This window comes from Dama dama, chromosome 15 (genome assembly GCF_033118175.1).
Source record: "Dama dama isolate Ldn47 chromosome 15, ASM3311817v1, whole genome shotgun sequence".
NCBI classification, from domain to species: Eukaryota; Metazoa; Chordata; class Mammalia; order Artiodactyla; family Cervidae; genus Dama; species Dama dama.
In genome coordinates, this window is record NC_083695.1 from 40,313,326 (window position 1) to 40,329,482 (window position 16,157).

Below are 16,157 nucleotides of genomic sequence, written 5' to 3' on the forward strand. Positions count from 1 at the left end.
CATGTAAGGACAGACAACAATGATAGTGAATTCTTACCTGCAGGGTGTGTCTGTTATGTAATATTAGGACAGCTACAAATAAAACTCAGATTTTAGATGGAAAATAAGGAAGTAATCTCTGCCTGCTATCTACAACATTACAAATTCTGCTGTCATCAATCTAGTTTTGAAAATATACTAACTTTTTCTTTCAAATAGTTTAAAAACCAGTGTCCAGAATCTTGCCTTTTGAATATGTGCATGTGCGCATGGAGGCAACATGATGAAAGAAGCATACTCCTGTCATGACACTTAGGGAATTATTGTGGTGGACAACTCCCTAAGCCTTAGTTTCCTTATTTGCAAAAGTAAGATTAGAAACTGTAAAAGACAAGAAAATGGATGTGTCCTAAGAACCTGCGGTGGGAACAGTTCTACTGACACTTTGATTTCCTTATCTGCAAAAAGGTCAGGAACTCTTGTAGGCATTGGCAATACAGTTTTGAATAAGATAAAAGGTCGCCTAGATGATGAATGTATGCATTCTTAGCACTGTGCTTAAACAGTGCTTATTATCCTAAGACGATTGGCACTGTTGTTGTGGTCGTAGTGGTAGTATGTTACTAGCGGTATGATGGCTGTCGTAGTTGTGATAGTAGTAGTACCAGGAGCATAGCATCAGTAGCAGCAGTTCAGTATCCTGCCTTTTGTACCAGACCGGATATTTCCTGACATACTGATGTCCCCTTCTGTTAAACAGTGCCTGCCATATACCTAACACTGAGCAGATATTCACATACTTACTGAATGGAAACATTGACTATATTTGTTTCTATATAACTTTGTAATTAACAACTATAAGAAAGGTGACAGGCAGAAAGAGAATTTAGGCTAAGAACCATGGGATGGGATTACCCATCCTTCTTACTTCTCACAAGGAATCAAATGATAGGAAAGTAGGAGGAGAGGTGTAGGGAAAATTTCTAACATTACCTGGAAAAATATATCAACTGAGTGATCCAATCCTATCTTTACAACAGTCCTATGAGAAAATAGAAATAGAGAGGCTAAGTGACGTTCCCAAAGCCACACAACTCTTAGGGTTGTGGGCTTAGCCATGGAATCAGACTTGTTGGTCTCCAAACCCCTTCTCTTCCCTTATTCCCCAAGGTAAGGCTGAAAACTTCTTTTAGGGTCAACTAACACTCAAGAGTTTAGAGTTTCAGGCTTCAGGGAAAGGGTTTGCAATGTCTATGTTATGTTGTCATTGAAGGAGCAAAAGACACATCATGTTTAACTGAATCAAGTTCCATTTCAATTAATCAAAAAAGTCAGGTTGAACTATAGGGCTGTGGTCCAGGGTGGACAGCTTGAACTTGGCAATATCTAGAAATGTTTGCAGTTGCAACTGTAACTGAAAGTGAGATCTGGCTGCTCACTGCTCAAAAACCATTAAAGAGGCAAGGTTGGTGAAAATTTTTCTTTGTTTTGGATGCTGGCAGCTGGTGGGGAGGGCAGATGCCTGTCCAAAGGCCGACTTCCCCCCACTGACAATCAGGTGGCAAATGTTTTATAGACACAAAGAGCAGGCTACATGTAGAAATAACATAGTCAGCTCTGATAGTCATCTTGAAATTGGTCATTGGTGGTCTGACCAGCATCATCTGGATTGTTTTAGGTACAGTTAATGTTCAGTTCCAAGGTCAGTTTGTTTCCATTCCTTTGAAGCTAGTTCTCGCAATTGTGGCAGGTTATGTCACGGCTGTAGTCCGGTCATCATGTAGCTAACTTCTCCACCTGGCAGGGATTTCAGTATCTATAAGACAGCTCATAGGATATGGCTCAGAATATCATCTATGGCCTTGAGAAAGAACTAAGGTTCCTTGACTGTGGTTAACTACATTATTATTATTTATTTGGTCTCCTGTGACTACTTTCCTTGGTTTCTGCATTTTCACTTCTCTGTTTAAACTTATTCTTTGGTTAAAGTTTTTCCACAGACAGAAGGCAAGCTGAGGCCATTTAGGGGAGGTACCATAGAGTCTTGCTCTGTTTCACAGCCATTGGGCACAGAATGGCCTGCAAAGACCTAGACCCTGGGCAGAAAACCTAGACTACTTCCTCTAGGAGGGAAGTAGTATAACATACAGAATTTTGATCGTGCCTTCAGCTAAAGTTATTGGGGCTTTCACATTGTTTAGAATGATTTTGATTTCTCATAAGGAATTTAGTCTTGAATTGCTGCTAAGTCACTTTAGTCACGTCCGATTCTATGTGACCCCATGGACAGCAGCCCACCAGGATCCTCTGTCCACATGATTCTCCAGACAAGAACACTGGAGTGGGTAATCTTGAGTTATCTGAAGTTATTTCTGTCATGAGTTGTTCATTCTCCTTTGTGGTGTTTCAATCAACTATCCAGGATTTCTAAATCTATACTTGTGATTAAAAAGAAAAGTAGTAGTGAAATCTATTTAAGGAGATCAACTAACTTCTTAAAGAGTAGTGGCCATTTTGATGGGAGACCTTTAAGTAGTGGTTATTGAAGAGAAAACGTTCAATTAAGCCTGAAAAAGTTTGCTTTTTCAGCAGGAAACTGGAAAAGGAGGTGCTGTTAGAAGAAAGAGTAATATAAGTAGGAAACATCATGAAAGTAAGCAGGCAGAATACCTTTGAAATGTAACTATTATGAAAAGGAAAACTATAGAATCCCTTTCAGTGGATTTTTTGTGATATGTATTAAGTGTTTTTCCTTAAAGAGATGCAGAGTACATTTTACTTCACATAAATTCAACATTAATTGATTAATTCAGTGTCTAGTATATAAGAAATTACATTCAGTCTGCTGAAAATTTAGAAAAGAGTGAGCTATAGGTTTCATAGGAGCATAAAGCTTACAGAGAAAGGTAATAAAAGTATAGTCATCCATATAGCAGTAATGAAAGGTGGAGAACCAAATGTTTCCTGAAAACCTTCTTGTGTTACCCATACGTGTGTGTGTTTTCATTTTAAAGAAGAAGAAACAGAGGTTTAGCTGGGCTGTACAGTTTTCCCATGTTCACACAGGTACAGAGTCAGAGATAAGAATGAAAATTTAATTCTGACTTGTTTCAAGCCCATGTTGTATCCACTAAACCACTTGATTCATGCAAGACAGTTATTTGGAAGTGTAGACTGAGGTGCTACAACTTTAAGAAAGAGGTAACGCTTAAGGTATGTACTGGAAAGAGTTGTGACCCATGGAATTTTGGAGCGTGGTCATTCCAGACAGGCAGCTTATAGGGTTGAGGAGCAAACACAAGGGTTTGTGGTTCTTCAATAGTTCTCTGTGAATGACTAGTTTTGGGAAACTGAAGGAAAACAAACCCAAATGTCAAGGTTAGCACAGGCTTCTTTGTCCACTTTTGAGAGGACAATTCCATATACAGCTCTTTACCTCCTTCAGTCAATAAACAATTGCTACTGAGTGAATTCACATTCTCTTATATTTTACAAATCATAATTACTTTGAAACCATATTGTCTACATATGGTAGATGGAATTGAGCCTGTCTTCTGGTCAGGATGTCCTGATTGAATCCATGTGCATCATTTGTTGAATAAAGATTAGTGGTTTAAATGTCAAGGTCCATACTGAAGGAGCTGATAGACTCCTGTCTTTTACTGAAGCCCGTTTGACAGATAAAGAAGGCATAATCTTGTAAGAGGAATGGACATGGATTGAGGTGACTAGAAGAAAAACATATGTCAGAAGAGTTACTGAATGCTGTTTGACCATATACAAACATCCCTAAATGTCCTTTAGTCAAAATCACACTTATGGGCAACAAGCTGTTCATTTTGATTGATGTGTGATGTGCACACAGGTCAATGTTTTAGATAAAATGGGGGCACATTGGGGAGGACCTGAATGTCAGAATGAAGAAGTTGGATTGATAGGGGATGATTTGATTATTTGGGAAAGAGAAAATAGTGATTGCAGCTGTGCTTTAGAAAGACCACCTGTGAGTCTTCTGTAGGGAGGATTATAAAGAGAAGAGTGAAGAGAGACACTGGCCAAAACGCTTTGGAAAAGTTCAAACAAAGCTAGAAGGACTTCAGATAAAGTCAGTGGTAATAGAAAAGAAGAGCTGAATTTGGATTCTAATGAGAATTCTGTTTCTACAGAAGGGGTCAGGAGATTGGAAGTAGATGATAAGTCAGAAGAAAACATTAAAAAATGCCTTTCGATATTTTAGGTTTAGAAATTCAGCTTGGTTTGGGTTTGGATATAGTAAATAGCATTTTTATTATTTTTGTTTGTTATTGAAGTATAGATGATGTACAATACTATATTAGTTACAGGTGTACAATATAGTGATTTAAAATATAGTGAAATGACAATACAATACATTTTTTAAATGTTGAATCCATTTACGGGCTTCCCAGGTGTCTCAGTGGTAAAGAATCCACCTGCCAAGCAGGAGATGCAGATTCTTTCTCTGGGTCAGGAAGATCCCCTGGAGAAGGAAATGGCAACCTACTCTAGTATTCTTGCCTGGGAAATCCCATGGACAGAGGAACCTGGCAGTCTATAGTCCATGGGGTCCCAAAAGAGTTGGGCATGATTTAGCGACTGAACAATAATTCCATTTATGCTAAGTCACTTCAGTCGTGTCCGACTCTGTGCGACCGCATCCCTGGGATTCTCCAGGCAAGAACACTGGAGTGGGTTGCCATTTCCTTCTCCAGTGCATAAAAGTGAAAAGTGAAAGTGAAGTCACTCAGTCATGTCCAACTCTTCGCAAGCCCATGGACTGCAGCCTACCAGGCTCCTCCGTCCATGGGATTTTCCAGGCAAGAGTACTGGAGTGGGGTGCCATTGCCTTCTCCGAATTCCATTTATAGTTATTATAAGATATTGACTATATTCCCTGTATTGTATAATATATCTTTGTAGCTTATTTAGTTTTAGCCTCTTAATCCCCCAGTTCCTTTCCCCACTGGTAACCATTAGTTTGTTCTCTATATCTGTGAATATGCTTCTTTTTTCTTATATTCACTAGTTTGTTGTATGTTTGAGATTCCAAGTATAAATGATACGATGCAGTATTTGTCCTTCTCTGTCTGACTTATTTCATCTAACATAATACTCTCTATGGCCATCCATGTTGTTAAAAATGGCAAAATTTCATTTTTTATGGCTGAGTAGTATTCCTGTGTGTGTGTGTGTGTGTGTGTGTGTGTGTGTGTGTGGTGTGACATTTCCTTTAACTGTTCTTTAACTATTAGCCTGTTGATGGACATGTGGGTTTAAAGATGAAAGGAAGTTACTCTCTTCTGCGTAGTAATGGCAACATATGGACACTATGGACACTGTGGAAGGTCATGTCGCTGTCTTTGGAGATACTTTATATGGTAGCATTGCTTAGACATACAACTTTGTCTGCAAATAAAGAATAATCTTTCACTAGTGGTCTAACATTAACAAAGACTTTAAGAAATATATAAAATCAGTAGGCAGAATTAATAAATTAGAATATAAAATAACCAAATATATTAATACAGTTATGTTTAGCACCCTTTCTTACTGGAGGTTGTATTACCATGGAAAATCCAATCATGAGAATTAAAAGTTGAAGATTCCTTTGTGGACAATTAGGAATAAAAACAATGTAAATTGAATGGGTCAAATATTTAACAACGGTGGGGTGCATTCACCTGCTCACAGAAATGGCTCTGCTGATATGAAAAGCAATTTTGAACTCTCTCCAACAACAGCCCAAGATGACTGAAGAGGGGAAGGGAATAGGTTGGAGTTTTTATTTCTGCAATGCTCCCTCTGCTGGTAGTGTACTCCTTTTAAAGAGAAATTCTATAATCTCGTGAGATTCTTCATGCAACTCTGTCTCTGGGTTCTGGAATCTGTGTCCTTCATTTACCTCTTCAGGAGAGTGGAATGTCTCCTCACTGTTGCAACCCTTGGGTGCTGCATCATCACTGCTCGCAGTAAAGCGTTCTCACCTTTGTAATTTGTTCCTCTGCATCCTTCTCAGTGTTTCCATCTGTGCGAGTCACATATTATCCACTAGAATTCTGACATATATTCTCAAAGCAGGCTGGTAATTCAAGTTCCTTCCATCTTGTGATGCTACCATCTGAAATATGTGGACTCTGAGATTGCTGCGGAAGTAAAGGCAGACTGTGGACACTTGAATAGTGTTTTGTGGTCAGTCCTGTATGGGCAGATCCTAGAACCTAGTCACATGGCCCCAACATAATTGAAATGTAGTCTTCTTGTGGACCCAGAGGTGGGAAAGAAATGAGATTTGCTGAGCACAGCATTGTGTGTGTCAGAGATGGAGATGTAAATTAGGTCAATGTGATGTGGACATTAACTCATAAGGATGATATTAAAGATGTATATATGAGAAGCTTGGAGGATACTTAACATTATGTCAAATTCAACCATGTGCATCACCTCACCTCTCAACCAGATGCCCTTACATTTACAGGTAACATCATCATTTTTCAGTTTACTCAGGCTCTGACATTCAGTATCATTTTGGAATCTCTCTCTTCCTCTACATATGAAGTTAGGTCTAATCCTGCAGATTTCAGTTCTGTCATTCTTCTGCATTCTGCCTGTTACTTTTCATTTTAACTAACAGCGACCTGGTTTAATGTGCCAGGTGTAGAGGAACGAGTAAGTAAGAATTGTTGGAAAGATGTTCTGTGGAAAAAAAGACAGCAAACAGCAGACTCTCAGGTATGTCCATAAACATGGAGCAAAAAGAAAAAGTCATAAAAGCAGACCAAGAAGGCTTAGTAAGAATTAACACAGTATCATCAAAGACAGCTCAGGAATGAAATTTGCGAGAGGGGCATGGTCAGAGGTGACAAATTCAGGCAGGTGTGAGAGATCATGAAGAAATAAAGTTTAGGCACTCATGCTCATGTTTCTACCAATCTTGGAGGATTGGACTGAGGTTACCAGGAGGCATTGGATGCTGCACAGCCACTGTGAAGAGAAGGATGTTTTAGAGCAATGTGTTCCTGCTCATCGCTATATTATACTTGTTTCCTTTCCAACCTCAGCACATTTTACTTTGTTCCTTCCCCACAAATCTTTATTTTATTTATTTTATTTATTTTATTTTTTTCCCCCACAAATCTTTAGTTTCTACTTTCTTTCCTAAACTTTCTACTACATCTGTTTTTCAACTCCAGAAATATTTTCTTTGCTCTTCCTGCCTTTGAATCAATCACACCTTATTTGTGTTCTGTAATCACAGTTGAGTCTCAATCATTACTCAGTAATATTTTTATTCTTAGTGATTCTTTCATTCCAATGTTCTATTCTAAATCCTACTGATTAAGCTTCTGTTAACCACACACATACCATTCAATGAAGCTCTGTGTTTTTCTTCCTTCTACCTAAAACCTCTTTGCTTCTTTGACACCTTGGTATATCTAAGAAAGTAAAGACCCTCCTTCCTAAGGAATATGTTGCTGTTTGCTCTTTTCACTTCTAAGACACCTTAGTTTCTCCGGTTGAATTTGCATGTCCAAATATTCAGTTTCTCCATTATTGCTCACTCCTTTGCTTCAGGAATTAAGAACAGATTTAGAAGAAATAAAATCTCCATGACCACCTTTAGACAATACTTTGGCCTCTTCCCCACCAGAGCCTGACAGTTTGCTAAACAAATGATTATCATTGGGGTAATAGCCAGTTATTTTCATTTTCCCCAGCTGACCCTCTGCTGAAATTGCTAGTAAGCTGCAGAAATGGACAATGGCAGGCAGAAGATATGGCTAGAATGAGAGGCCTTGATAATCCACAGGCAGCATGTTTAGAAATGAACATGTTGCAGGAATAGCAGTCCTGTCTCCTGAGATAGAGTCCCCCATCTCTTCTGATCTCCCCAACACCAGGGTTATTATGTACAGACTGAACCACCCTTGAAGACCATTCACTGCTTTCCATTTGGCTTTCCCTTTGGGCTGGCTGAAATTTTAGTTTGCCTCCCACTGTCCAGATGCTTGGAATGTGTGCTCTATTTTGTAGCCATTTCAGTGACCTTTACACCGAGATACATATTAAACTATTTTTGTCTAGTTTTTATGTATTCTAAATTTCTTCTTCATCTATAAATTCATGCTCATTTTTATGCCCAAAATAGAAGCCCATTTGAAAACTAATCACATGACACATTTGCAAGATATATTCCCATACTTTATCTAGTTTAGGCCTCAAACCAAACTGTGACATTTTCGTTATTAATTCCATGTTAAAAAGAAGGAAATTGTGGCTGGGAGAGGTTCATGCCCTTGACTGGTTGGCTCATGTGCTTTGTAGTTGCTGGTCCTGGATGCTAACTCCTTTGATCTACATTTCTGCTTTCCTAATTGCTTTGGACAAAAGGAAGGCAGGAACGTGCTGGAGAAGCAATAGGCTTTCCAGATGAGCTGCTGGACTAAATGACCTTTAAGGATTGCTCCAGTATGGATGTTTCTGGTTCTCTCCTGATGTTAGTGTGACAGCATTAGGCAAACAATGTAATTGTCCTAGCTGAAAGAGGGAGTAGCTGGCTGAGTGAATTATTATTTTCAGCAATCATTTTAAAAATACCTTCTGTTTTTATTAATTAGGAAAGAAATCCCAAGATCTCCAAGAGAAAATGTATATTTACTTGCACTTAAAGTTCAGTAGTATGAGAGGGGAGGCTTTATTGTAGGCTCAGATAGTAAAGAATCTGCCTGCACTGCCGTGGACCCGGGATCAATCCCTGGGTCAGGAAGATCCCCTGAAGAAGGGAATGGCTACCACTCTAGTAGTATAGAGAATGGCCGCTTGCTAGTGGATGAGCTTGGGCAAGTTAGTTTCTCTTTTCTGCCTCTTGGCCTCTTATTCATAATATGGGGATGTATAACATACCTACCTGTAGAGATTTTGTGAGGTTCAAGTGACTGTATACAAATAAAGTGTTTAGGAAGTTCTCAGTAAACACCAGCTGGCTTTAATTTTTGTAAAAATAGAAAAGATGTGTAAGGAAATTGTCACTTTAAAGAATAGTTAACATCTATTGATTTATGGCTTAAAATTGCTTGAATTTTTTGGTCATTGAGTTTTTGCAGAACACCTTATATGTGTTATCTCATTTCACCCAAACTATAAGAGTGTAGGGAATGGCAACCCACTCCAGTATTCTTGCCTGGAAAATTCCATGGATAGAGGAGACTGGTGGGCTATAGTCCATGGGGTCTCAAAGAGTCAGACACAACTGAGTGACTGAGCATGCACACAATCAGAGAGTAACAATTATTATTATCATTTAATAGATGAGGAAACAGCCATAAGGAACTTATTTAACTTACTTTAGTCTCATAGATATGAGTTCCATAAGAAAGAACCAAACAGTTTCATCTGAAGAGAGGCAATAGCTCTAACTAATATGCTAAGCCTTTCTAGTCTGTTTTAGATTAAACAACGATTGAATAAAACTGAAAGTCTTTTAAATACAATTTGGAATGGTATCATAGAATTACATCTGTATTCCATTCCTCCTATAGTCAGATATTTAAAATTGTATACCTTGATAAGTGATTGGCATGACCCACAAAATTGTAAATTATGAAAATAGATACTTGCCATGAGTGTTTATTATGAAGCACTTTCATTTCACTTACTTTCATTCTGTCACCTAAAACTCTCAGAAGAGGCTGGAGCACAGAAAGCTATGCCACACCCTTAACTATAATACTTTCCCATCTTGCTCTTTGTCTTGTCAATTAGATAAAAGAACATTCAAAAATACGTTTGAGAATCTTTGTTCTTTGGTCTTCCCTGAATGAATATCAGTAATAGGAGGAAAAATATTTAAAATACATATTTGGGAAAAAGAGAAAGATTATTTTCAAAAACAAAACCTTCTAGCTTTTAACTAATTTATCACAGAGATAAAGCAGTACAGTTTCATGCCTCATAACAATTTAATAAATATTACTGAAATATGGCAACTGCCACCACGGCTCATTAGCAAGCTGTTTCTGTAATCCAGAGTTTTCCAGAATTGTTTGGGGGAGTTGGTCTGTCAATGTAATACACACAGTCATCTCTGAAGAAAGTCAGGAACATATGGTCCCTGCTCATCAGCTAACCCCCAGGGATTGACCATAATCTCTCTTCTTACAGCTCCATGATATTGAGAGCAGAGATGGAGATAAGATAGGGGAAAAGGGTGGTGGGCTGCGAAACATTGATTACTTAAACTGTAAAATTGCACTTGGAAGTGTAAATCAAGAATCACAAAGTTAACATCTTCAAGGAATCTGTTAAAATGCAATTTGAACATTGCAGCATTGGAAATTTTAGGATATCAATTCTGAATCTTGGCACACAGTTAAATTAATCATTTCAGCAACCACAGTAAAATGCTGCATATAGCATGCCAATGGCCGACATAATTGAGTCAAATGCCATCTATTTATCAAAATCAATATTCCTTTGAACATATTTTCAGTATTTTGAATTTTGAAGTTTACATACATATTAAGCCATCTCTCTTAAAAGGAATATGATATATTTTCTAATTTAAAGAGGCCTGTCTTGTCCCAGTTAAATCTGTTTGAATAGAAAACTGTTGAGTTAACAACATCTGTCAGTGATCATTTATGTATAAGTAGACTTATGTACTTTAATGATTATGTTTATTTAATAAATCATCCCTACTCCCTGGAATTGGGTGATCAGAAAATTGTTTCACCCAAAGATACGATATAACTACTGAATTTTGAACAACTCTTTATCAGTGCAGTATAAGCCCTGTCTGTTAGTTGGAACAATAAAGTACAGATTAGTACTTTGCATTCTGGAGCATCTTTTAATGAAATTATTATCTCAGGAGTACATTTTTAAGACAGTTCAATAGGGCTTCCCAGGTGGCTCAGTGGTAAAGAATCTGCCTGCCATGCGGGAGCTGCAGGAGATATGGGTTTGACCCCTGGGTCAGGAAGATACCCTGGAGTTGGAAATGGCAACCCACTCCAGTATTTTTGCCATGGAAATCCCGTGGACAAAGGAGCCTAGCAGGGTCCATGGGGTTGCAAAGTGTTGGATGTAACAATGACTAAATGACAATTATTTTATCCACCTTTTATGTTTGTGTTCTTTTGTTTTAATTTGGTCTAAAATCCTTTTAGTTTCACATTATTTCATGTGTCTAGGTAGGCTGAAGCTCCGAACTTTGCCCCAGGCAAAATCAACCTTGAGTTACTTGAAAAGTATGACTTTATGACAATTTTATAAGTAAATGTAGTTAATGAAAACAGCAGGAATATATACTTAAAATAGATAAACATAGTAAGATTTGGATTACTTCAAGGAGGAAAAGAAGTACAATATGCAATATATATTATATATCAATATATATATATTATATGTATTGATATATGTATATATATCAATTGTATATATCAATACAATACATATATAATATATGTATAAAGAAAATTTTCCTGAGAAAATGGAGAAGTAACAGGGGGAAAACTGAAATATGACTACAACATATCCAAGTAAGAGTCTTGGTATAGAGAAAAAGAGAACATTAAATTTACCAAATATAAAGATTTTAAAGACAGAGTTAATATTACATTTATTTAAGCTTCCAAAGCTTGGTCAGACTCTTCTCAATGAGTCTATTTTAAGGTGAAGTTATTGAAGGCTGACTTCCATCTCAGAAATTATTTGAAGTTGTTTTACATGGAAACAGCCCGCCTCATGTGATTGCACTCTGAAGCACTCCAGCTAGAAGGCGGCTGTGTGACTTGAAATTTAAATATACAACAAATTCAGCCGGGTGCCAGGATGCCAGCCTGCTGGGTGGCCATTTTGGGAGGGGGGAGGAGTGAAGGGCAGGGGACTGAATGGAGACTGGAATGTGTGAAAGGGAAGACTTCAAACTCTGAGGTTGGGAGAGCACAGGGTGCTTGCTGCAAGAAGCAATGTGTCGAGCTGAATAATTCATGATGCAGTACTAATTTTGACTCTGGAGAAAATTGCTTTCTCACTGTGCCAAAAGCTAGGCAGTGAGACCAAAAATCAAAGAGGAAGCTAAATGCAAGGGGAGAAAACACCCTGAATCAACACAGTATCAAATTGGCAACGTGTTTAAGGTTGCAAGTATTGTCAAAACACATGAATACACATTTTAAGCCTTCCCTAAAATTGAGCATTCAGATTTATGCACATACAGATTTGTCTGCAATAATAGGCAAATACTTTATAATTATCTTCAAAAATAGCTCCTTGGTATTAATGCAGAGACTTCCAGGAAGAAACTAAGTACTTGTGTTGTTCATTGGTACTTAGTAAAGGCAAACTGCATGTCTTGGTATAGAGTAATGGATCCATCATTATTTTGTACTTAGACGATCATAAGAGTTCCAGAAATGACCTTTGAGTCAATTAACAAACTGCCATAAATATAGAACTTGATAAATGTTAATATTTATTAAGTTCCTAAAATCCAGATGTTCTTCCTTCCAGTTTCCTTAGTGGATGAAATTAAATAAGAATACTTCTAAATCACGATGTTGGGCATCCTGTCTATCACCTGTACTTTTAATTCTTTTCTTTAATGATTGGAATGAATTATGAGTATTTCTAAAAGCAAACCGATGATTCAAGTTTAAGCCATTAAAGCCAAGCTTTAAACTGTAGGACTTTTTGTTCAAATGTAACACAATTTAGAAATTTGGTCCTTCATTTCCTTTTCTTTAATGAGTTATATAAGGAGTTCAAGGGATTCCCAAGTGGTGCTAGTGGTAAAGAACCCGCTGCCAATGCAGGAGACATAAGAGACACAGGTTCGATACCTGGTTTGGAAAGATTCCCTGGAGGATGGCATGGCAACCCACTCCAGTATTCTTGCCTGAAGAACCCCATGGACAGAGGAGCCTAGCAGGCTATGGTCCATGGGGTTGCAGAGTCAGACACAACTGAAGTGATTTAGTATGCATGCATGCAGCACATAAGGATTTCAAACAGCTTCTCAGTAAATGCAGGATGTTAAGATAAAGAAGATGTTTGAAGTGAAGTCTTTCTTCTCTTCTCTCATTTTGTTTGTTTTGTTTTCTAAGGAAAAGTCTAATTTGGCTCCAGAGAGTAGGAGGGCATCTTTGGCAGCAAAATGGCATTCCATGAGTGGGTGAATAAGATGTGCATCCCACCTGCTCTCAGGTAGCCAAGAGAGTCTTCTGAGACTGAGCAGGGTTTCTAAAAATCACCGTCTGGCAGAGATGAGGGCTTTTGCTTAGCGGTTTTCACTCTTGTATGGGGCTGATGAGACACTATTCTTTAGGACTGGCTGGAAATAATACTTACCTAAATCCAGGAGGCCATCAACAATCCAGTGTAAAATTCAGTTGAGTGTGCACAGCCTTCCAAAATGCACTTAGCTATTGCGGTGGCACCTGGTATGACATAACGTTTCTTACTTACTTAATATAGATTTTGGAGACAGAACAGCAGACTGGCTACACAGAACATATTTTGGAGGAACTGTTAACACACCTTGTCCTCCGAAATGCAGAACAGTGAGCCCCTTCAGCGAGGACCTAAGGGGTGACAAAGAGTGCTGAGTTTGTCAGAATGTTTGCTGTCTACTTTTTAGGTCCCTGAAATTGCAAGATCATCATGTAGTCAGCATGCAGGAGGGGCGTGTAGAGACAGGTGGAAGACATGAGTTCTCATGCTAGGTCCTCCACTTGCTGCGTCTTCACTATTGGACAAGTTACTTCAATTTGCTTGGTTCTCATTTCCTCATGTGTAAAATGATCATTTTCCTATTATTTAGAACCATATGAAATTGCTGATGTTTGACTGACTTAGGAAAGAAGCAGTTTGTTACAGTTCACACTGATACTTCTGAGATTTGTCCTAAGGATCAAATGAAAAATGCCTTGTGCATAAGCACACAAATGCAAAAGCATACTTGTCCTGCTATAGTCAACATTTTGTGGAGACTCAATGAGACAGACTCTGAAAAGCAAATAGTAGTGTTCAATAAGAATCAGTTCCCTTCACTGTGATTTGAAGCACTTTAATTTCAGCCACTGACTTAAACTTAACACATTTTATAGTGTTTTGCAAGTTAGCAACTTTCACATAAATTAGCTTATTTGATTTTTATAGCCACCCAATGATAAGGAGATGGTTTTCCAAAGAGGTTGTGAACTTGAGCTGGGTAATCCAGGGTAGGTAGTGGGATAGTGCACATTGCAGGTCATAGCCAAATACTGATGTCTCAGAATTAGTAAAACATTCATCCTGGGAAGCAAAGCCATCATGTAGCGATGCCACTCTCCAATCTGCACTCAGAAGCAATTAGGTCAGTGATTCAAATATTTTGATCACACAACCCCATAAGTAAAAATGCTACAAGTATGTAACATCAATACCTGTGTGCTTGTCTATGAATTGTCTATGCATGACAGAAGTAACATCTTGTGAATATTATAAAATATACAGAAACATTAAGTAACTTAAAGAAAAGATTTAGACATGAATATATTACAAGTTCTATTACTTTCTTACATCCCAAAAGATTGTACAATTAAAGCTTACCTGACCATGCTGGTTGATTTCTATGAATTCCATGATTCCCAGGTTCTACTGATGCCTCAACAACAGAGAAAGCTTTGGGATTTGTAATCAGGTCAGAATGACTTCTGAGCATAGTGAAGCTAGGGCCTGAACATGGGACTCATAAGGGATGAAGCAGGTATAGAGGTTTTGACAGCGTTACTTAAAATCAGAAGTCTGATCACTCAACACTAATTTTCTGCAAGGTGCAAGCTCCTTCAACTTCAATTTCCTAAACATGGGTTTAATTTGGGATAGGAAAATAATGAAATATTCTATGGAAAATACTTTCCAATCTGTATTCTAAAGGATAAGGCACTATCAATATGCTTATTTTTGTTTTCTAAAATGCCAGCATCTTGGGTAATGTTGGCAACACAGTGTAGGTTTTTTGAATGAATGAGTGAGAAAAGAAAGTAATTAATGAAATAACACATTATCTTGTTATATGACTAAGAATGTTTCCAGAAACAGAAAACACATGAAAATATATTATCATAGCAAGGTTTTTTGGGTTTTGTTTGTTTCTTTGATTGATTTAAAATGATGAGGCTCCAGGGATAAATGATTCCAGAATTATTCAATTTAATAGCTCAAAGCCATTGGAAAGAACTCACTGAGCTGTTTTGAACAGTTGACTATCTTTGACTTGATCCACTCAATTTCCAAGATGCTGCCACAGTTCTGAGTAGCTAGGAAGATGGCAGTGTCCATAGGCTCAGTGATGGGTGTCATGCCATAGGCCTATTCTTTCAGGACAAGAGTAATGATGCTGGTAGAATTTCTTTGTTTCAAGTCTTCATTAATTTTTCACAACACTGGCTTATGTTGTTTATGTTCTAGTTTTTTGGCCACAAGGCATATAAGATCCCAGCTCCCAACCAAGGATTGAAGCTGCACCACCCTGTCCCCCACCTCTCCCCACCTCCTCCTCCCTACACACACACTGGAAAGTGAAGTCTCAACCACTGGATCACCAAGGAAGTTCCTTACAGGATTTCTTTAGTTTAACACAGCTTCAACCTTAGGCTTGGAGAAAGGGCCGAGCCACCCATAAACCAAAGGAATTTTATGACCAAGAAGGAGAAGCAGCTCTGGCCATTGATCAGGTCATCAGTCAATAACATTGCTCCACTAGCCTGTCCTTGGCCTGATGCTTATCCTTGCAGGCAGCCCACTGTCTCTCCTGGAGTGTGTGACCACCCAAGGATTGCATAAGGCAGGTACCAGATTGTATCCCATCATGCTTTTTAGTTTTCATTTTTAATAAATACCTTATTTCACAATGACTTCTTCACAAGTTTCTTCCGATACTAATAAAAACAGGGAAGTGAAAACGCATGCTTTCTGTTTGACCAGCTAGGGCAACACTCTGTTTTTCTTTCGTCTTACTGAAGTTTGCAGATTCTGGCTCATGGCCTCCCCTCCATAGCAAAAACCAGTTAAGCACTTATGTCTAGGGAAGCCCTCCTTTATTAATGTGAAGTTAATTAAGAACATGTGCATCTCCAACACTTATCATTACAGTGAGAAGAAATTAATTTTTTCAAGTC